Consider the following 20237-nt stretch of genomic DNA (forward strand, 5'->3'; position numbering starts at 1 on the left):
TGTGTCAAAGAGTCTGGAGAGTGACCTGAGCATGGTGGTGGTTGGGCAGTGGAGGTTGGATGCTGGGGTAGGATCCCTTGGCGTGGGAAGGGCTCTTACCCGCCCCACAGCCTGGCACAGAGTCTGGTGGCATGGTTCTGGGGGGGGCTCCTTTTATATTCCCATCTGGGAGGAACATCTGTGAGTTCTGGAGGGTGGCCGATGAGGAGATTATCTGATGCCAGCAGGGTGTGGCCTATGGGTGTGATCCCTGAGTCATAGGAGATCAGGGGAAGCAGGCAGAGGATCTGTGTTCCAGGTCCCATTGAGTTCAGAGTCCAAGGTCACAAATTTCTGCATTATCTAGATTCCATGAGACTTCATTCATGTGTGAGGCTCGGCCTGAGCATCCAGAAAGTGACCTGGAGTGTGGTGGTGGTTGAGCAATGGAGGTTGGCTGCTGGGGCTGGGTCCCTTGGGTTGGGGAGGACTCTCAGAAACTGTGTGAAGCATTACTCAGTGCATCATGGTTTGACAATATTGTTGATATATTTCTATCCTCTTAATTTCAGGTCATATGTTTTGTGGTACAGCATGTGTTCTATCTTGAAAACTGTGCATATGCACTGGAGTAGAATGAGTATTCTGCTTTATAGGGATGAAACGTCCTTTATCTATCTACTAAACCCTTCTCTTCCATTTCTCCCCTCAAAGAAAGTATGTCCTTGCTGAGCTTGAGTCTGGATGATCTATTGTGAGATGATAAATTGATATTGAAATCTCCAATTATTATCGTGTTGCTCTCAATATCTTTCTTCAAGTCCATTAGCAGTTATTTTAAGTATTTTTCTGGTCCCTCATTAGGTGCCTATTCATTTAGGAGTGTGAGTTCTTCCTAATGTGCAGATCCCTTAATATTTAAGAAATAACCTTCACTGTCTCTTATAACCTTCGTCAGTCTAAAGTCTATGTGGTCAGATAGTATGGTCACCCCAGCTTTTTATTTATTTATTTATTTATTTATTTATTTATTTATTATTAGTGAAACACCATGAGGTACAGTTGTAGAAATACAAGTTGTTGTGCTTGAATTTCAGCTATACAATGATCGCGTACCCATCCCACCACCAGTGCCCATTCTCCACCCCCACCAATCCCAGTATCCCTCCCACCCCTCCCATCCCCCATCCCACCCTGCCTCTGTGGCAGGGCACTCCCTTTTGTTCTATCTCTCCTTTTGTCAACCCAGCTTTTTGAGAGTGTTGTTTGTTTACAGAATTGTTTTCTAGACCTTCACTTTGAGTTTGTTTGCTCTGACTGTTCATTATTTTAATTTTAATTTTTATTAGTGAGAAATCATGAGGTACAGTTGTAGACTTACAAATTTTTGTGCTTGGGTTTCAATTATACAATGATCAAATACCCATCCCTCCACCAGTGCCCATTTCCCACCACCACGGATCCCAGTATCCCTCCCACCCACCAGTTGTGTTTCTTGCAGGCAGCAGAATATTGGGTTTAAATTTCTGATCCTTCCTGCCACTTGGTGTCTCTTTATTAGTGCATTTAGCCCATTGACATTGAGAGAGACTGTTGTCATGGGGTTTTGTTCCATATTTCTGCAGGAGTTTGGTGTGTTTGAGGGGAATGTACAGTCTTAAAGTTGTCTATTTAGTTATTCCTATAGCCAGGATTTTGAGTCTTTGAAGTTTCTGAGTTTTGTTTGTCAGTGAAGATGTAGCTGTGAAACTCTTCAACTATGAGTGAGAGTCTAGCTGGGTTAAGTATTCTTGGTTAGGCATTCATTACATTGAATTATTTTATTATATCTCCCTACAGTCCTCAAACCCAGAGAATTTATCAGATAAGTCTACTGTAAATCTTGTATTTTTTTTAGATTTTTATAAGTTAAACACCGTGAGGTACAGTTGTAGATTTACAAAGTTTTGTGTTTGGTTTTCAGTTATACAATGATAGTATACCCATCCCTCCACCAGTGCCCATTCTCCACCACCACTGATCCCAGTATCCCTCCCATCCCCCGCACTCCCCCCATGCCATCCTGCCTCTGTGGCAGGGCATTCCCCTTTGTTCTCTCTCTCCTTTTGGGTATTGTGGTTTGCAGAAGAGGCATTGAGTGGCAATCATGTTCAGTCTAAAGTGTACTCTCAGCATGCATCTCCCATCCTGGAAAGATGCTCCCAACACCCTTCAGTTGGTGCTCCCTTCTCTATCTGAGCTGCCTTTACCCCTAGTGCATGCGGCTGGCCTCCAAGCCATGGAGTAAACCTCCTGGTACTTATCTCGGCTATTCGTGTGTGTTAGTCTCCTATTTTGTTGCTTTCTGTTCCCCAGATGGATGTAATCTTTCTATGTCTGTCCCTCTCTTTCTGACTCATTTCGCTTAGCATGATACTTTCCATGTAGTACCACTTGTATATAAATTTCATGACTTAAAAAAATATATAAAAAAATAAATAAATTTTATGACTTGATTTTTTCTAACAGCTACATAGTACTCCATTGTGTAGATGTACCAAAGTTTCTTTAACCAGTCATCTGTTCTCGGGCATTCAGTTCTTCTCCAGATTCTAGCTATTGTTAACACTGTTGCAATGAACAAACAAGTGCAGACATCACTTCGACTATACTTTTTTGCCTCTCTGGGATATATTCCCAGGAGTGGTATTTCTGGGTCAAATGGGAGCTCGATTTCTAATTTTTTGAGAATCGTCTATACTATTTTCCAAAAGGGCTGAACCAATCGACATTCACACCAGCACTAAAGGAGGGTCCCTTTCTCACCACATCCGCACCAACACTGGTTGCTTTTGTTCTTTTGGATGTGGGCCAATCTCTGTGGTGTGAAATGATATCTCATTGTTGTTTTGATCTGCATCTCCCTGATGATTAATGATGTAGAGCATTTTCTCATGTGTCTTTTAGCCATTCGGATTTCTTCTTTGAGAAAGTACCGTGTGCACTGGAGAAGAATGTGTACTCTTTTTTTGGGTGGGTATAATTCCCAGTATAGGTCTATAAGCTCTCTATCTTCTATTTCTTCTTTCAAAGCCAATGTTTCCTTGCTGAGTTTTGTTCTTGTTGATCTATCCAGAGGTGATAAGGCAATGTTGAAGTCTCCCACTATGATTGTGTCCTCTTTAAAATGTCCTCTTTAAAATCCCTTAGCAGTTGTTATATTTAGCTGTTCCCTCATTAGGTGTGTATACATTTAAGAGTGTTATTTCTTCCTCTTGTACGTATCCCTTGATGAATAGAAAATAGCCTTCGCTACCCCTTCTAATCTTTTTCAACGTGAAATTAATGTTATCGGATACTAGTATGGCCACCCGTGCCTTATTGAGGGAGCTGCTTGCTTGCAGGATTGTTTTCCATCTTTCAACTTTGAGTCTCTTTTTGCTCTGACTGTTAAGATGAGTTTCTTTTAGGCAGCAGAATGTTGGGTTCTGTCTCTGAATTCCTTTTGCCACTCTGTGTCTCTTAATTGGTGAATTTAGACCATTGACGTTGAGAGAGATTATTGTTATGGGGTTTTGTGTCATCTTTTTGTAAGTGTGTGTTTTGTTTTTAGTATGTCTTGTCTTATAGTCGCCACTTTATCCCTTGTTTTAGGTATAGTTTTGAGTCGATGAAGTTCCTGAGCTGCTGTTTATCTAGAAAATAGTGTACCGTTCCTTTGAGTTTGAGTGAGAGTTTAGCCGGATAGAATATTCTTTGTGACGCATTCATTTCAGTGAGTTTTTTCACTATCTCCCACCATTGCCTTCGGGCTTGGAGGGTTTCCTTTGTTATGTCTGCTGTGAATCTAAGGGGTGCTCTTTTGTGTGTGATTTCCTTCTTTGCCCTTTCTGCTTGCAGTATTGTGTCTCTATTGGTGGCATGATCATTCTAACTATGATATGTCTTGGAGTGTTTTTGTTAGGGTCTCTTTTACCTGGCAGCCTTCGGGCTCCTTGAATCTGAATGGCTTCACTCTCCAGCTCTGGCAATTTTTCAGCAATGATTTCTTTAACCGTGGCTTTTTCATTGAGATTGTTTCCCTGAGTTTCAGGTACTCCAATGATTCTAATGTTTTTCCTCTTGGAATCATCGCCTAGAACTCTGATTCGCTCTAGAGCTATTTTGAGGTCTCTTGCCATTGTTTGTTGTTGTCTGTTGACTTGGTGAAGCTGATCTTCTAGCTCACTGATTCTGACCTCAGCTGTGGTCATTCTACTGTTGAGGGCACAGACTGAGTTTTTTAGTTTATCTATGGAATCTTTATTTCGTGACATTTGTGCTCTCATTTCTTCCTGTAATTTGTCGATTTTTCTGTCATGTTACTGGATATCTGTATGACTCTTTCATTGAGTTCAATGAACATCTTCATGACTTCATATCTGAATTCTATCTCAGAGAGGTCCTTTAGGTTTGTAGCACCTACTAGGGCTTCTGAACTCTTTTCATGTTTGTCCCCACGTGATGGGGATTTGCGTTGTTTCTTCATGTTGGTGTGTAGGTATGAGAACTGAGATGTTCCACTAGAGTTTTTGGTATGAGTAAACTAACTGCAACCAAAATCAGGCCACTCCCACTTCTGTAGAAACCACGCCCATTTCTAAAGAGGCCATGCCCCCACGGGAACCTGGTGTGTGGAGGGGTACTAGCCTGGAGGGGAAGAAGACTGGCAGGCATTGGGGATGAAGAGGAAGAGCAAGTCTACTGTAAATCTTAAGGATGCTCCTTTACAAGCAATTTTCTTCTTTACTCTTGCTGCTTAGAGTATTTTATTTCCATCTATGGTTTTCATCATTTTGATTAGGATGTAAAAGGTAAAGGCCCTCCCGTTGTTCGTCGATTTGCTCAAGCGGGCCCAGTAACGTCCCCATTGGAGACTTTGTTGTTACTGTGTTTGGCATATCGAATACTCTCGGTAGCTTGCCGGGCTCTCCGAGAGGGGCGGAGGAATCGAACTCGGGTCGGCCATGTTGGCCGCTTGTAAGGCGAACGCCCTACCCGCTGTGCTATCGCTCCAAGACAGGATGCTATCGTTCAAAGACAGGATGTGTCTTTGAATATTTTTATTTGGATTTCTTTTATCTGCTACCCTTTGGGCCTCTTAAATCTGGAAACGTGCTCTTCAGCTCCAGGAATGTCTCATCAATGATGTCTTTCACAGTTGCTTCTTCATCATTGTTTTCTTCCTGTCTCTCTGGGAGTCCAATGTTTCTTATATTATTTCTCTTGGCTTCATCCCGATTTTCTCTTTATATCTGTTGGTTTATTTTGAGGCTCATTTCCATCTTCTGTGGTTGACTAGAAATTCTCTGCACCTCATCTTGGAACTCACTGATTCTGTCTGCAGCATTTGTTACTCTGTTGCTGAGACCTTCCAGTGAGTTTTTCATTCATCTACCAAGTTTTTCAAGTCTGTAATTTCTGCTTTTTTAAATTATATTTTCCTCATTTATGCTCTCATATCCTCTGTATTTTATTGGCAGTGTGTTCCATTGCTTCTTTGAGCTCTGTATGCATTCATAACAGCTTCATTCTAAATTCCTTATCTGACAGCTTATATAGTTCATTATTACTGTTTGGTTCTTCTGGACTAGTGATGATTTCACTCACTAAGTTTGATGAGTTTCCTTGTTGTTTTACAATTGTGATCTCTGCTGTTTGGGATTGTTCCTTGTGTGTTTTTGTGTGTTTAGGACCCTGCAGTTAGGCTGTTTTTGTATGTTACAGTGAGTTATGGAGAGGTGAAGAAATTTGAGATCTGGGTACACTGGTACCTCTAATATTGGATATAGATAAAGTAACTTCTTCTTGCATACTCTAGCATGTCTGTGCAGTTTTGAGGTTAGAGATTTTAATGGGATGCCATTGAGGGTTAGTTTCAGAGGTGAGATGCTGAAGGACCACCCTTCCTTTTGTGTGTGGGGTGAACTTTAGACTGAGGGAGGGTAAGGAGCTCTCTATGGTGCATACACCTGAGTTCAAGATGTTAGACCTGATTTCTTTCTTATGATATATAGTTGGTGATAAGTAATAATTTACCCTGGATGCTTTTTACAAAGAATTAATTTTGTTAATATTTATAATTTGGCAGAATCTTCTGCCTTCGCACCAGGCTGTCTTCACCGGGGGCCCCTTCGGGAGGCGGCAGGTTGAATTTCCCTCCCTGCCCCAAGCAGAGCCCTGGAAGCCAAAACCCTCCAGAACCCAGCCACAGTCGTGCTCAAGACCACTCTCCACATGCTCTGATAAGCCTCACCTATGAGAGAACCTGCACAGGTACCCAGGTATATGGGAACTGTAGCTGAGATCTCCAAACCTGCTTGGATAGAGACTGGGCCTCCTCCATCAAGGTTCCCTGTTTTCCAGTAGCTTGGCAGCCACACCCACAAACAAACTACCCTCTCTCCTCTGTGCCATGTAATCTCATCAATGGCCAAGATCCAAAGACTATAGAACAAAGCTCCCAGAAGAGAGCAACAAAGCATTTTTTGGATCATTACCGTCCCTCTTGGAGAGCCTAGCAAGCTACAGAGAATATTCTGCCCATATGGCACAGCCTGGCAAGGTACCCATGATGTATTCAATATGCCAAGAACAGTAACAATAATGGGCCCCATTCCTCTGACCCTGAAAGAGCCCCCAATGCGCCATTGGGCTGTACTATCACACAACAGGAACAAATGGAGACTTTACTGTCGCCCATTCAAGCAAATTGATGAACAATGGGACGACAAGTGATACAAATGATCACAAATCACAAATCATCCTGTTATTCGTCGATTGCCTCGAGCAGGCCCCAGTAACGTCTCTTTCATCCTAGCCCTGAGATTATATTCAAAGCTCTTTAGGAGAATGAGACCCATCATTGTTACTGGTATTTGGCATATTGAGTAGGCCATGGGGAGTTTGCCAGGCTCTGCCGTGTGGGCAGGCTACATTCGGTAGCCTGCCAGTTTGTCCAAAGTAGGAGTGAGATAATAAGATGTCGTATTCGCGGCCGCACGATTCCGGGAGCTGGTTTTTATAGTCTCTGAGTCTTGGCTGTTGATGGGATTACACGGCTCCAGGGGGCCAGTTGGTGGGTGAGACCCCCACGTACTGGAATTTGGAGGATCTGGGTGGAGGATGCTCGACCCCAATCCGAGTAGGCTTGGAGATCTCTGCCCCAGAACCCGCGTGGATACAAGTGATACAAGTGAATATTTATAATTTATACATTTTACTTCATTATAATTTAAAACAAATTACAGTTTTTTATGCCATTATTTGTTGGCATAAATATTGTTGAAAATCTTTTTGTTTGTTTGTTTATACTTGGCTCATACTTAGCAATGTTCAAGTCTTACTCTGGATGGTTCTGTGCTCAGAGGTCAGCCCTAGAGGTATTCAAGGGACAATATGTGGTGCCATGAATCAAACAGTACCATGATTGCACACAAGGCAATTGGCTTAACCTCCATGTTATATTTTCACCCCCTATAAATCTTAAATTATGCGCCCATTTTTATTATGCTACATTCACAAAGCACATAGAGGAAGCTTGACAATAAATAGTTAATGTTATAAAAAGATTGTTTTAATAGTATAAGTGTTTTGAGGGAAAAAAAGCCTTGGAGGCCTTCCACATAGAGAAAATTGACCATAAAATTTCTTGGTTCTCATTACATATTACGTGGGCTTCTCCTTTGATTTTAAATTCTTAACCTTACTTTAGAAAACTAATGTTTACTTCTGGTTTGAATTTTTACTAATCTAGCCTGGCATGGGAGACCTAAACAAGTTTTAAATCTTGATTAATTTTTTTCTTCATTTTCTCAAAAACATGTGGATCTAGGTTTCTTTTATTGTTGTAAAGCATTGTTTTACAGATCCTTTTATAGGTTCCTTTTACTACCAAAGGTTTTGGTAGAGTGGAACAGTGTGCCATAGATGTAGCAATAACTGTGAAAGATGATTAAGATCTGGTGTCCATTTTAGCCCTTTTCCTGCCCTTTTTATTTCTACTGTCTTCACATTAAGACCATTTTCCAGTTCAGCTCTGCTGACCCCCTAGTCCTCCTTCAGAAACTAGCAGCGAGGGGTTAGTTTTCCTGCCTTTTCTTTCCCCCTGGTCTTTAATTGCTCATTAGCATTTGCCAGGAGAATAGCTCTTACCTTTACTGCTTTCTTCTAAAACCATATTTCAAGAGCTTATTATGTTCAGCTAAAACCCTTTCCTGTGGTTTGGATATGCTCCCTTCACTCATTGCTGGATCTCAACCTGCCCCATGGTCTTACTTCCACTTATTTCACCCATGGTGCCTTCAAGCCCCATGTGCTGAATTTCTTTATAATATTTGAAGACTTTCTGCCTGTAAATGTTTTATATACAATTTTCCTCTTTTCTTTGGTGGCCTGTATTATTTTGACTCTGGTGAGTTTTAACTTGTAGTATTTTCAGTAAGTCAAACTTGAGCAGTTTAAAAATATAATTTGTCTTTCCAGGAGATTTCCAGAAGCCCTCAGAACCCTGGATCAAGGTGCTTCTGTCTGCCTTAAAAATTTGTTTTGCTTAATTATTTCTGTCATATTCTGAGCTGGCTGTTGAATTCAGAGTTATATTATGTATACTTTCCTAAAAGGTGGGTAAAATGTATTCATACTTCTTTTCCATTTTATTATGGTTTCTTGGCCTCAAAATAAATTTTTTGGGGGAGATGCCACACTCAGTGGTCTTCAGGACTTATTACTGGCTCTGGATTACTCTTGCTGGTTCCCCGTGGACCTTGTGTGGTGCCAAGAATCAAACCTATGCAGGGTGAGTTAAACACGAACATTTAACCCGCTATACTACCTCTTCATTCCCCTTATTTTTGTGTAATATGAAATTGGGCCTCTCTCATCTTTTTCACTGAGTTGCCACCTGAAATTTCCGAACATCTTATTTATTTACTTACTTATTTTAAAATAGAAAACAGGTGGCTCATGTCTTATCCTAGAGATATTTTTAAGTAAAAAGAAAACAGCTTTCCCTGCTTAAATGAAATATTATGTTCCTATCAGAGATTTGGGAAAGAGAGTAACTTCAGAAAAATTTCCAAATATAGGAAATCACATAAAGCTGAAGAAAAGAGTGTGTGTTGTTAGGACTCACCATAGCCATGCCTACAGACCCCGAGCCAGGCTGTTTCATTTGGGTTGACATGGAGGAGAGAGGGTGAGGCCCCTCTCAACTCCAAGGAGCCAACCCGGCAACCGAAAACCTCTAGAACTCAACCACTGTCATGCTCACGATCACTCTACACACACTCTGGCTGAGCCTCACTCATGGCTGTGCAACATCTCATACCTCACTCCACTAATATTCTAGAGTAGTGCACCACATTTGATGTGGTTTAAAGTAGAAGGCAACAAATCTTAGAGGGAAATATATCTATACATATATATACGTACATATACATATATATCTACATATATATATATATATATATATATATATACTCACAAGCCTCAACCTTTAACAACATGCTAGTAATCTCTTTTAGAAGGTCTTAATGCCCCCTGGGTGAAATACAACAATCTTCACACACTTCCCTATAGGGAAACATGTTTGGAGCATTTTTAGCCATTTATTCATAACAAACAATACAAAATAAATTGTTTCACTTCTGCTTTGGGGCAGGGATTGGGGTTCAGGATGGAAATATCCAAAATATGGTAGTGGGAAGGTGTAATGGTGGTGGGGTTGGTGTTTGAATATTAAAGGTAAAAGGTAAAGGCCCTCCCGTTGATCGTCGATTTGCTCTAGCGGGCCCAGTAACGTCTCCATTGGAGACTTTGTTGTTACTGTGTTTGGCATATCGAATACTCTCGGTAGCTTGCCCGGCTCTCCGAGAGGGGCGGAGGAATCGAACTCGGGTCGGCCATGTTGGCCGCTTGTAAGGCGAACGCCCTACCGCTGTGCTATCGCTCCAGCCCTTACACTTGAATATTAAGTGTAATCAAATATTATGAAGTACTTTATAAAAATAAAATTAAATTTATAAAAAAAGTGTGTGTATAGTTAAAGAATTTATGATTCTTATATGTTACTCAACGAAATGTACTGGATTGAACACAAAAGAAGAACAAGACCTACCTTTCTTCCCTTAATGAGTCATCATCTTGGTGTTGGGGGTTGGTCACTCTACTGTTACAGTGTCATTGCTGCAGAAACCACATGCACTTTCATCCCCTTCTCTCCTTCCACCTCTTCTGAAAGGAATTTTAGTAGCTCATATCTGGGCACCTTTCAAATATTATTTTGTTTTTCACTACAATCTTTAAATTATACATGATTATTTCAGTTTCTATTCTTTTATTTTCTTTTTCATATTTTTGCTTTCCATGAGGCACTGCTTAGGGACTCCTGTGGTGCTCAGGGGAGTCTAGGCAGTGCCAAGAATGAAAACCAGGTTGCCCACATGCCAGGCAAGTGAATTACCCACTACAGTATTACTCTGGTTCTTATTTCATTTCAATATCAAAAAGATTTCTAAGAATATTTTTACAAAATGATTTCACAAGAAACTAGTTTGACATACATTGAAAGACTTATAGTTATGTACATACATATACCCTTTATGCTTTTTCTGGTCTGGGCAACAGCAGAGCATTTTAAGTGAAGGATTAGGCTAAAACTCAGGGAAATTGAAAGCCAAGTCTGATCATGCATACAAGTATATTGACTGTGGTTTGATATAAAAAGGCTTGCTAAAATGTCAGAGGTTTGGTGCTCAGGAGATTAACAGCTAAAGAGTCTGGGTGAACAAGGAAATGTCCATTGCCAGAAAAGATGATGTCCAGTGTGGTGTGAATCACCATGCACTGGTTCCTGCAGAACTCAAATGGGGGCAGACAATGGTCATCAAGGCAAAGAAATCTGTTATTCTAAAACAACAGCAACAAAAACATGTAAGCATGAAGAAGCCACAGTCTTTAGCAAAAATGGCATCTCATAGAAGGATTGCTAGCTGGAAGACCCATCTTTCCATGTTGTATGATCCCCAAATCTCTTATCCACAGAAAAAACATACCCTACAATGATATCAAGAGACCCAGTCTCATATTATCTTCAAAGTAGGGACTCTCTCCATGCCTGCACCATACTAAAGATAACCATGACTGCTCCAAATTGTTCAGAGAAGAATGTAAAAGGGGTGAAAGCTCAATTCCAGGTAAAGGGATTGAGCTTTGGAAAAACACCTATCACCTATCCCTTTAATAATTTATTTCTCTCCTCCCTCATAGAAGTAAATAAAAACTAGTGCCCACATCCACTTAGGAAATTTATGCTCCAGCTCTCTATTTATGTCCCCACAGCATGTCTCTTTTTCTTCATTTTAACTAGAGAACTGGTATTTGGAGATGTTAGAAGTGCTCATCGATCTTTTGGGTTTTGTTCCAAGAAGCCCTTTCTACCCAACAGGTCTGTAAAGCTGCAAAACTGATGAGGACACAGCTCCCTTACTTCCACCTCAGCATATTACTTAATGCTATTCAAAATGAATTTAATAAAAGTCAAGTGAATTTTTGAATGAATAAAACCAGGTGGATGAGAGAAAGGAGTAATGGATGTCTGGAATGAAATAGACAAGGGCAGTGACATCACCAACAGCTGGCCCAGTACCTAGAACATTCGTAAGTGTGGTTGAATTAATCTTGGGTTTTGTCTGTCTGCCTTTACAGATCAACTAGAACTTATATGGGCCACTTGAATGGAAACTGAGAAATTCGTAAGTGCTTCTTTAGTTCCTGGGGGCTTTCAGTCTTTAAAAACTAGGAGAAAATGGGTACTAATGGGACAATGGGACTCAGTGTTATCAACACTGATTTCCTGGATCCAAAGGTTTGTATAAGTGTGGAAATCACCATGGTCTTTACAAGTGATGGATGAGGGCTGGAGTGGGTAAGGCATTTGCCTTGCACGCAGCTGATCCGGGTTCGATCCCCATCATTCCATATGCTCCTCTGAGTATCACCAGGATTAATTCCTGAATGCAGAGCCAGGAATAACCTGTGTGCGTTGTAGGGTTTGACCCAAAGAGAAAAAGAAAACAAGTGGTAGATGAATATTCTTTTACCACTAAAAAAAATCAGAGAAAATCCTGCCATTGTTTCCCAGGTGAGAAGACGTGTGCATAAGTTGGAATGGAGCTGGGGCTGAGCAGTTATAAGCCTAAGCTTCACATCTAGACCACTTGGCCTTGAGTAACCAGTGTGATTCTGGGAAAGGTGTATATTGATATTTTAGTCTCCTCATCTATAAAGGTATAGATAAAGAGCACATTTTTATACTGAATTTTTGAAAACACAGTTGACCTTTGAACAATTACCTTAGATGCACCAAACCCCAAGCTGTCAAAAGCCTTTGTATAACTTTTGTCTTACTCAAAACTGAACTAAGCAGTTTCCCCTTGATATTGAACAAGGCATTGGCTTCAGGATAAACCCAAACCACTCTCAATCCAGTTCCAAAGACTCTCAAATCTCTTAGAGTTAGACTTCACTTTGTTTGTTAGTGAATCATCCTTAGATGCAACCAGTCACATTTGAGGTTGGTTGAAACTATGGATGTGATATCTGTTGGTATGAATGGCCAACTGCATTTGCTGAAAACAATTTGATTGGAAGTGACCCTAGAATCAATGTTGTTCATGGTTTTGTAGGTATCTTCCTTGCCCTTATAAAACATTTTGTGTCAGTTATTGTTATTATTCTAGTATTGTTCCAACCATAAGGTAATTATCTGTATAGCGAGGGAAAAGCAACAACAACTCTGACTTAGGTGTCAAACCCATTGTGAGATCAGAAGAAAGTAGAAGATAATAGTCCTGGTTGGCAGAAACTCTCACTTCTGAAGTCTCATTGTGCCACCTTGGGCACTTATCCTTGCATTAATCCCAAAGCAGGGCCAGATAGATGTGTTTACAGCCTGGGCCAGGTGTAAGGGACAAGGAGAAATGTGAAAAACAGGGAGGTATAATAGTTTCTTGGCACCAGTACCCTAAATAGGCATACTCAGTGGTTGGATTGGAAAAGGGCTGGTGAGCTTCCAGATGTGTGTCAGGAAGAGAAGGAAGAAAAGTAATGACCCAGTACCCTGATGTTGGGATCATGACAAGGACATGAACTGTGATAAAATGCTGAAAGAGACCACAAAATAATGATCAACAGCACAGCACCATGTGTCCTCAACTGTGGATCCCAAACAACATTTCTGTTCAAGCAAGTTGCCAGAAGAAGAAATTTGGAAGGAAAATATGGAAAACTTCATGGGAAGTATAATAGTTTTTTCAGCACTGCTTCTCTATAATTGAACTCTATCTACAGAGTGCAAATAGGGAGATGTTTGCAATTACTTGGTTGGCTTGATCGATTCAGACAGCCAAACTGGATTACTCAATTTTCTTTGATGACTTGATACAAAATTGTCTAGTTAGAGGCTTGAATTTTCTAGGTTCACTGTCTAAATTGATCAGATTAATTAAATTTCAATGAACTTTTGAGTTGAGTCTCCAAGAGTGTTAAATTTTATGTCCAATTATTTTCTCCATCTCTAGTTGAGAATAACATAACTATCCAAGGAAATTATAACAATTTATAACAATGGGATAATTCAGTGACAATATAGAACATTTTATCCTTATTCAACTATTAGCAAAAAATGGCCGGTAATGATGTTTGATATATAGCCACAGACTGCCTGGGTACAAATTCTTCAGATTGATTGTGTTGCTCAGTCTTTATTTTGCATGTCTCTGATTTAGATTTTGCTCGTTGGGACCTGGTGTCAAAGAAGAACCCAGAACTCTTTCCCATGGTGCTGTTAAAAATATGCTTCTTGATCATCTTGTTTTTCTATCCCTGTGTCTTCTCATTTTTCTTCCTTTCCTAAGGATTTCTTCTTTCCAGTTCTTTCTTATTTACTTCTTTGATTTTAGTGAAACCCCCTTTGTCCTAGTCATGCTCTACTCAAGACTTGAAGATGGGGCAAAGAAGAGATGTTAATGGCCAAAGAGGGTATTAAAATTAAGTGACATACCAGGAATTGACCTCACTCAACCCTGTGGATGAGCCCCAGTGACTGCAAGTTTTTGGAACTCTCTCACCCTTGTGTACCCTTCCTCTTCTAAGCTTTTCAACCTCCTCTCTCTGTTCAGCAGTTTGGAACCTCAGTTGCCCCGTTGCCCATTATTCCCCAACACTGGATCCTGGGGTCTCCATTTCCACCACTGAAACATACCTTCCTTTTAGTTACTTCACCTGCTTCGCCTCCTTAATCTTGTTAGAGGACAGCTCAGCAAATTTGTAGCCTCCCACCTGCTCTTCTGACTCCCTGCTATCTACACACCCTGCACTGCCATTTTCAAAAACTAAAGTCAAGATGTTGCTCTTTTTTATTTTTCTGTATGTGAGTCACACCCATTGTATTTACTGGTTTGGGTATATTGAATATACCATGGATAGCTTGCCAGGCTCTTCCGTGTGGGCAAGAAGTCAACATGATGAATAACCTAGCACCTGGGTTGCTCAGGAGGAAGAGAGCAGCTTGGAACACCTTCAAGAATGTCAAAGAAATAAGTAAGAGACAAAGAACCTCCGGCTCCAGGTACATCTCTTCGATTCCACTGTTCTTCCTGCATTAACATATGCCTCAGAGACCTGGGCCCTATGAAATCAGGATGAAAAGGCTATTTGGATCTCCCAAAGAGGAATCAAAAGAGCTGTGCTTGGAGTATCACACGTCACTCAAATGAGAGAAACAATCTGGAGTTCCGAACACCATCGACGGTGAAGAATCAGGGATGCTGTCTCGTTTGCCGAGGTGTCTAAAATCAGATGGACCGGACACGTAATGAGATTTGGAGATGACTGCTGGACTAGAGCTGTTACAGACTGGATTCCATGGGACTTCAAAAGATCATGTGGCCACCCACTTATGAGATGATCAGACTTCTTCGTCAAGACCCTGAACGATCGGTTTGAGGCTCTTCATGCTCCTAGAACGAGCAGACGCCATTGGGCTACACTAGCACATGACATGGATGAATGGAGACATTACTGGCGCCCACTCGAGCAAATCGATGAGTAACAGGATGTCAAGTGATCAAATGATTAAGTGAGTCACACCATTCAGTGCTCAAGTGTCTTATGGGTCACTCTGGTGGCAGAGGCCAACCAAGCTAGTGGTTCAGTGGGAAGGACTAAACATATCTTGCTGCTCCATTCCCCTGGTGTGTGAAGGCCAGAGGACTCCAAGGCTCTACAGAGTGACTCCTAGGGCTGTCTATGGTGATGTTCAGGTGGCCTTTTGGGGACAGGTCAGGCACAAGTCTGGCATGTGCCCTAACTCCTATACTCTCTTCCCAACTTCAAATTGTTATTCTTCTAAAATCAATATCTTTCCTTGATCCTCAGTTTGTGCCAAGAGCAAGTTCTTTTTGGGGGATCAGGTCCTTCCTTTCTCCACCCTCTACTTCATGTTGCTCTTTGCTCTGGGTGGACTTAAGAGCAAGGTTCTGGAATGTCATGGCTTGTTATTCATGTGCTTGTCCTTAAATGTCCACATAGTTCACTGCCTCACATCCTTAAGTCTCTTCTCAAGTATCTTCCCAGTGAAACGTTCCTGGAAACCTTTATAAAAATTTGTATTTCCCTCAGTTATTCTATTATCCTCGGCCTAATGTGTCTTAGTCTTTATCACTCTAGATCTTGTTATCTTATTATCTTTGTCATATCATGTAGGTCTTTCCCAACTGGAATGAGAGGGGTCCTGTTGTTTGTCCTTTACTGATTTCTATTTATATTCCCAGTACAGAAAGCAGTATGATCCACTTCCCAGGTCACTGTCACTGTGACTGTCCTCCTGTTGTTCATCGATTTGCTCAAGTGGGCCCAGTAACATTGTGAGACTTGTTACTGTGTTTGGCATAACAAATACATCACGTGAAGCTTGCCAGGCTTTACCGTGCAGGCAAGATACTCTTGGTAGCTTGCTGGACTCTCTGAGAGGGGTGAAAGAATGGAACTCGGGTTGGCTGTTTTGGCCGCCTGCAAGGCAAACGCCCTACCCTCTGTGCTATCGCTCCATATATTCATTTAATGAGTATTTAAAGAATGAGAATGTTTTACGAATGATTGGGAAGTAGATGGCTGAGTAGAGAAAATTTTAAAAAGGTGCCTAGTGATATACCTTGAGGTTTTAGCTTCACAGACATGCTTAAAATAAGTACCATATTATGGCATCAGATCAAGGAATGAATGATATTTGTTTTTCTGAATTCAATGCATCTACTTTCCCTCTGTCAAAATAAAGGGAAGCAGTTATCTGTACTTTTCACTTTAACATTGTTTACAATTGAAGATCTTCTAGTATTATATAAGTTCCAGGTGTGTATCATTTAAAATCAACACAAGCACACACACACACACACACACACCATTACATTCACTACTAGGCACATGGTTAAATGCTTTACATACACTTGTTCCCAATGAACCAACCCCTGTTCCCTCTGTTAACCACCAATTTGTCTTATAGAACAAAAGTTAGTTTTCATTTATCTAGTTCATCTGGTCTTTTTCTCTCTATCCTGTGTATGAATGAAGTCATAGGACACTATGTTTTTCTTTGTCTGATTTATTTCATTGAGCATAATACTCTCTACATCCATCTCTGTTGTTGGATATATCAGGATTTCATCAATTTTTTAAATTGCAGAATAATACTTCATTGTGTAGATAAATCATTTTTCCTTATCCATTATTAAGTTGGTGGGCACTTAGTTTCCAGTTCTTGAATATTGTACTATTGCTAGAGTAAACATGGTAAATTTATGTGCGTTTTGTAAAAATAATTCCTTACATCAAACTTGCTATATTCAGATCAAAGGAGGTCTAATAACTTAGATCATCTGCAAATCACGGCAATCAGTTTTAAACAACAAAGTATAATATTTTATCTTTTTGTTTTGTTTTCAGCCTTTGCTGGTGATATTGAGGATCTACTCATAGTTTAGTTCTTGGAGGTAGCTTCTTGGTGGTGCATGGGGGACCACATTAGGTCAGAAATTGAACCTGGGGATCTTCCATGTAAACGGTTCACTCCAGCTCTTTGAACTATCTATCTCCCTGACATAAACATCAACTGAGTGTGTACTTTGTGGTAGAAATATGATTAATCATTTACCAGCATTATTATTTTCACTCACTCCAAGGACCAACCTGGAATATGAATCTGCTGTTATTCTCTAAAATTAATTCTAAAAATGTCACTGTAATTAAGGTAACATGTTTACAATAGTACTGACATTTATTAACTTGGTGAACACACTCACCTCACCACACAAGTGCCCAATATTCCGCTTTCATGAAATAATGTTGCTTGCTGCAACTTAGATGGAACTGGAGGCATCAGCTGAATACAATTACCCAGAGGGAGAAAGACATGCTCTGGATGATCTTACTCATCTGTGATGTATACGGGAACAAAACAAGGGAACAGATAATGCCAATTGATCACAAACTCTGGATCCTAAAGTACAAACTGAGATATGACATAGGAACTGTATCTTATTTTCAATTATCACTATACCACCCCACTCCATGTCAGTCTAATAGCTATTTAGTCTGTTCACTGAATTTGTTTCACATTCTCTTTGCTTTGCTTTTTTGGAGGGCCACACTTGTACGCAGGGATTACTCCTAATTCTCTGCTTAGGAATCTCTCATGGCAGTGCTCAAAAGTCCATATGAGTTTCCAGAGATTGAATTGGCATCAGCTACATGCAAGCAAGCATCTGAACCCTTGTATTATTTCTCCAAGTTTTGAGTTGTATTCTTTTTTTTTTTTAATGTAGGAGTACTGCTATTTATTCACCCACTGATTAGCTGATTGAAATTGAATTGGGCATGAACGCCACCTTACTTTTTTTTCAGTTTTATTTATTTATTTATTTTTCATCTTATATTTATTTATTAAATCATTGTGGGAAAAGTTACTAAGGTTTCGGGTTTAAGTCTCGGTCATACAATGATCAAACACACTTCCCTTCACCAGTACTCACTTTTCACCAATAACCCCAATATACCCCCCCACCCCACCAATGCCTGTGAGGCAGATGATTTCTACTTATCTCTTCTCTACATTGATTACATTCATCATTTCGATAAAAGATGCACCATTATTTAGAATTTCCCTCCCATCAATCAGAATTGCTGAAAAGGCATTGTGAAATACTTTGTTTTCTATTGCTGGATATGAGAATCATATAATGTTGTGCAGCCTCTATTGCGGCCACACAATTTTGGATTTCTGCAAAGAGCCAGACAATTACAAGATTGGTTTCTGTGTGTCTGGTGTTATGGCAGTGCCGGAGAGCCGCTCGTGGGGGGGTGGGGGGAGGCAACTCGTGAACTCCGTAGGGCATGAAGGACAAGGACAAGTCAGTACCACCATGAGACTGCAGTTGCCCTGTGACTGCCGGCTCATACCTGGCTTTGCAATAAGCTCTGAGGAGGCAGCCACCTTGCTGCCAGGGGATGGAAGGAAGAAAGGCGAAAGGGAGCAACACCCTTTTCCCTCCGGGGGAGGCATTGCACCATAGTTTAACGCATGGTCCATTCACTTTTCTTCTGCAAGCTGCTGAACTCTGGATTAAGTTCTTTTGCCTCTGGACCCATGGCCATGCCAGAGAGCTGCTAGTGGGGGCATCGTGTGACCTCGGTAGGGCATGAAGGTCGAGCCAGTACTGCCCCCTCTTCCCATGAGACTACAGTTGCCCTTTCACCGCAGGCTCATACTTGGCTTTCCAATAAGCTCTGAGGAGGTGGCCACCTTGCTGCTGGGGGATGGGGTGGGCGGAGAAAGGCGGAAGGGAGCAACACCCTTTCCCTCCTGGAGAAGCATGGCTCTGTAGTTTAACACATGGTCCATTCACTTTTCTGCTGCAAGCCGCAGATTAAGTTCTTTTGCCTTTGGAGCCATGGCCCTATATGTGGTCCAGACGCATTTGTGCCAAAAGCCGCTGGGTTTTGAGATTTGTTTCTGAGTCTCTGGGATCATGGCTGTTAAGCAGCTTGATCAGGAACCAGAGAGGCTGTTTGTAGGTAGCAACTCGAGGTCTCGCTGGGATGGGGAGGAAAGGGCCAATTGCACTCCAATCTGGTGAGGCACTGTGTGTCTCGTCACTGCAGGCCCAAAACTGACTGTCCAGTGACCTCTGGAGGATGACGGTCACCAGGCCGCCAAGGAGAACAGGCCAAGACATGAAACCTATTCCCACCTGGTGTGGCCCAGCCCCAGTAACCTACTGCAGGAACAGGACACATTTCTACCAAAAGCTTCTGGGTTCCGAGATTTGTTTCTGAGCCTCTGGGATCATGGCTTTTAAGCAGTTTGATCAGGAACCAGAGAGGCCATGCCTCCAATTATATAACTAAGCCGGAGGTGGTTTGTGGGTGTGTCTCCCACATACCTAACTTTTGGCCATTTACTTTCTTGGTAAACTTTGCCCCAAGTTTTTGGGGTCGGGCCAAAGGCACAGCAGCAATTTTGGGGTATCTGAAAGTCTGACGTTGCCATCAGGCTGCTGATGCACTCGCCTCACAGGTACAGATTGACTTGCTGGCAGCACCATACCCCCTTGAGTTGCATTCTTTATCTTGATGTATTCTAGACATATACCTCCATGAATTGATGTTGATCTTTTGAGGGAAAATAAAATCAATGAATAGTAGATTTATAGACTTGGTAACATCAACAGAACCAAGACAACTCTGCAGTCCCCTAATTGGAGTCTGCTCTTCTTCATAACCACCACCTCTGCCCATTGGAGGAAACACATGCTTACCCAGCATGAAGCATGTAGCACACTTCAAGCTCAAGTCTTGCACTACAGAAAATGTATATTATGCCTGCTTAATCATGGCAACATAAATTCTTATTTTCTGCCCTTTAAAGATGAAACCCATTTAATCTTATCTTTTCTTTGTTACTATGGTTTCATCAAAGCAATACCCTCATAGTATAAAACAATGTGCTGAATATGGTGGATTGTAAAATAAAATAATATAAGCACTGCAACATTTTCCTGTGCCTGTGTAAGAGCAAAGTCAAACCAAGCCACCATCTGTCTACATTCTTGTATTAACATTTGAAAGTCACAGCTGAGCAACTGGGAGCCTCCTGGGCCAGTGATTCAAATCACAGAGGGATCACG

The sequence above is a fragment of the Sorex fumeus genome, unplaced genomic scaffold (genome assembly GCF_029834395.1).
Source record: "Sorex fumeus unplaced genomic scaffold, SorFum_2.1 ptg000010l, whole genome shotgun sequence".
Classification (NCBI taxonomy): domain Eukaryota; kingdom Metazoa; phylum Chordata; class Mammalia; order Eulipotyphla; family Soricidae; genus Sorex; species Sorex fumeus.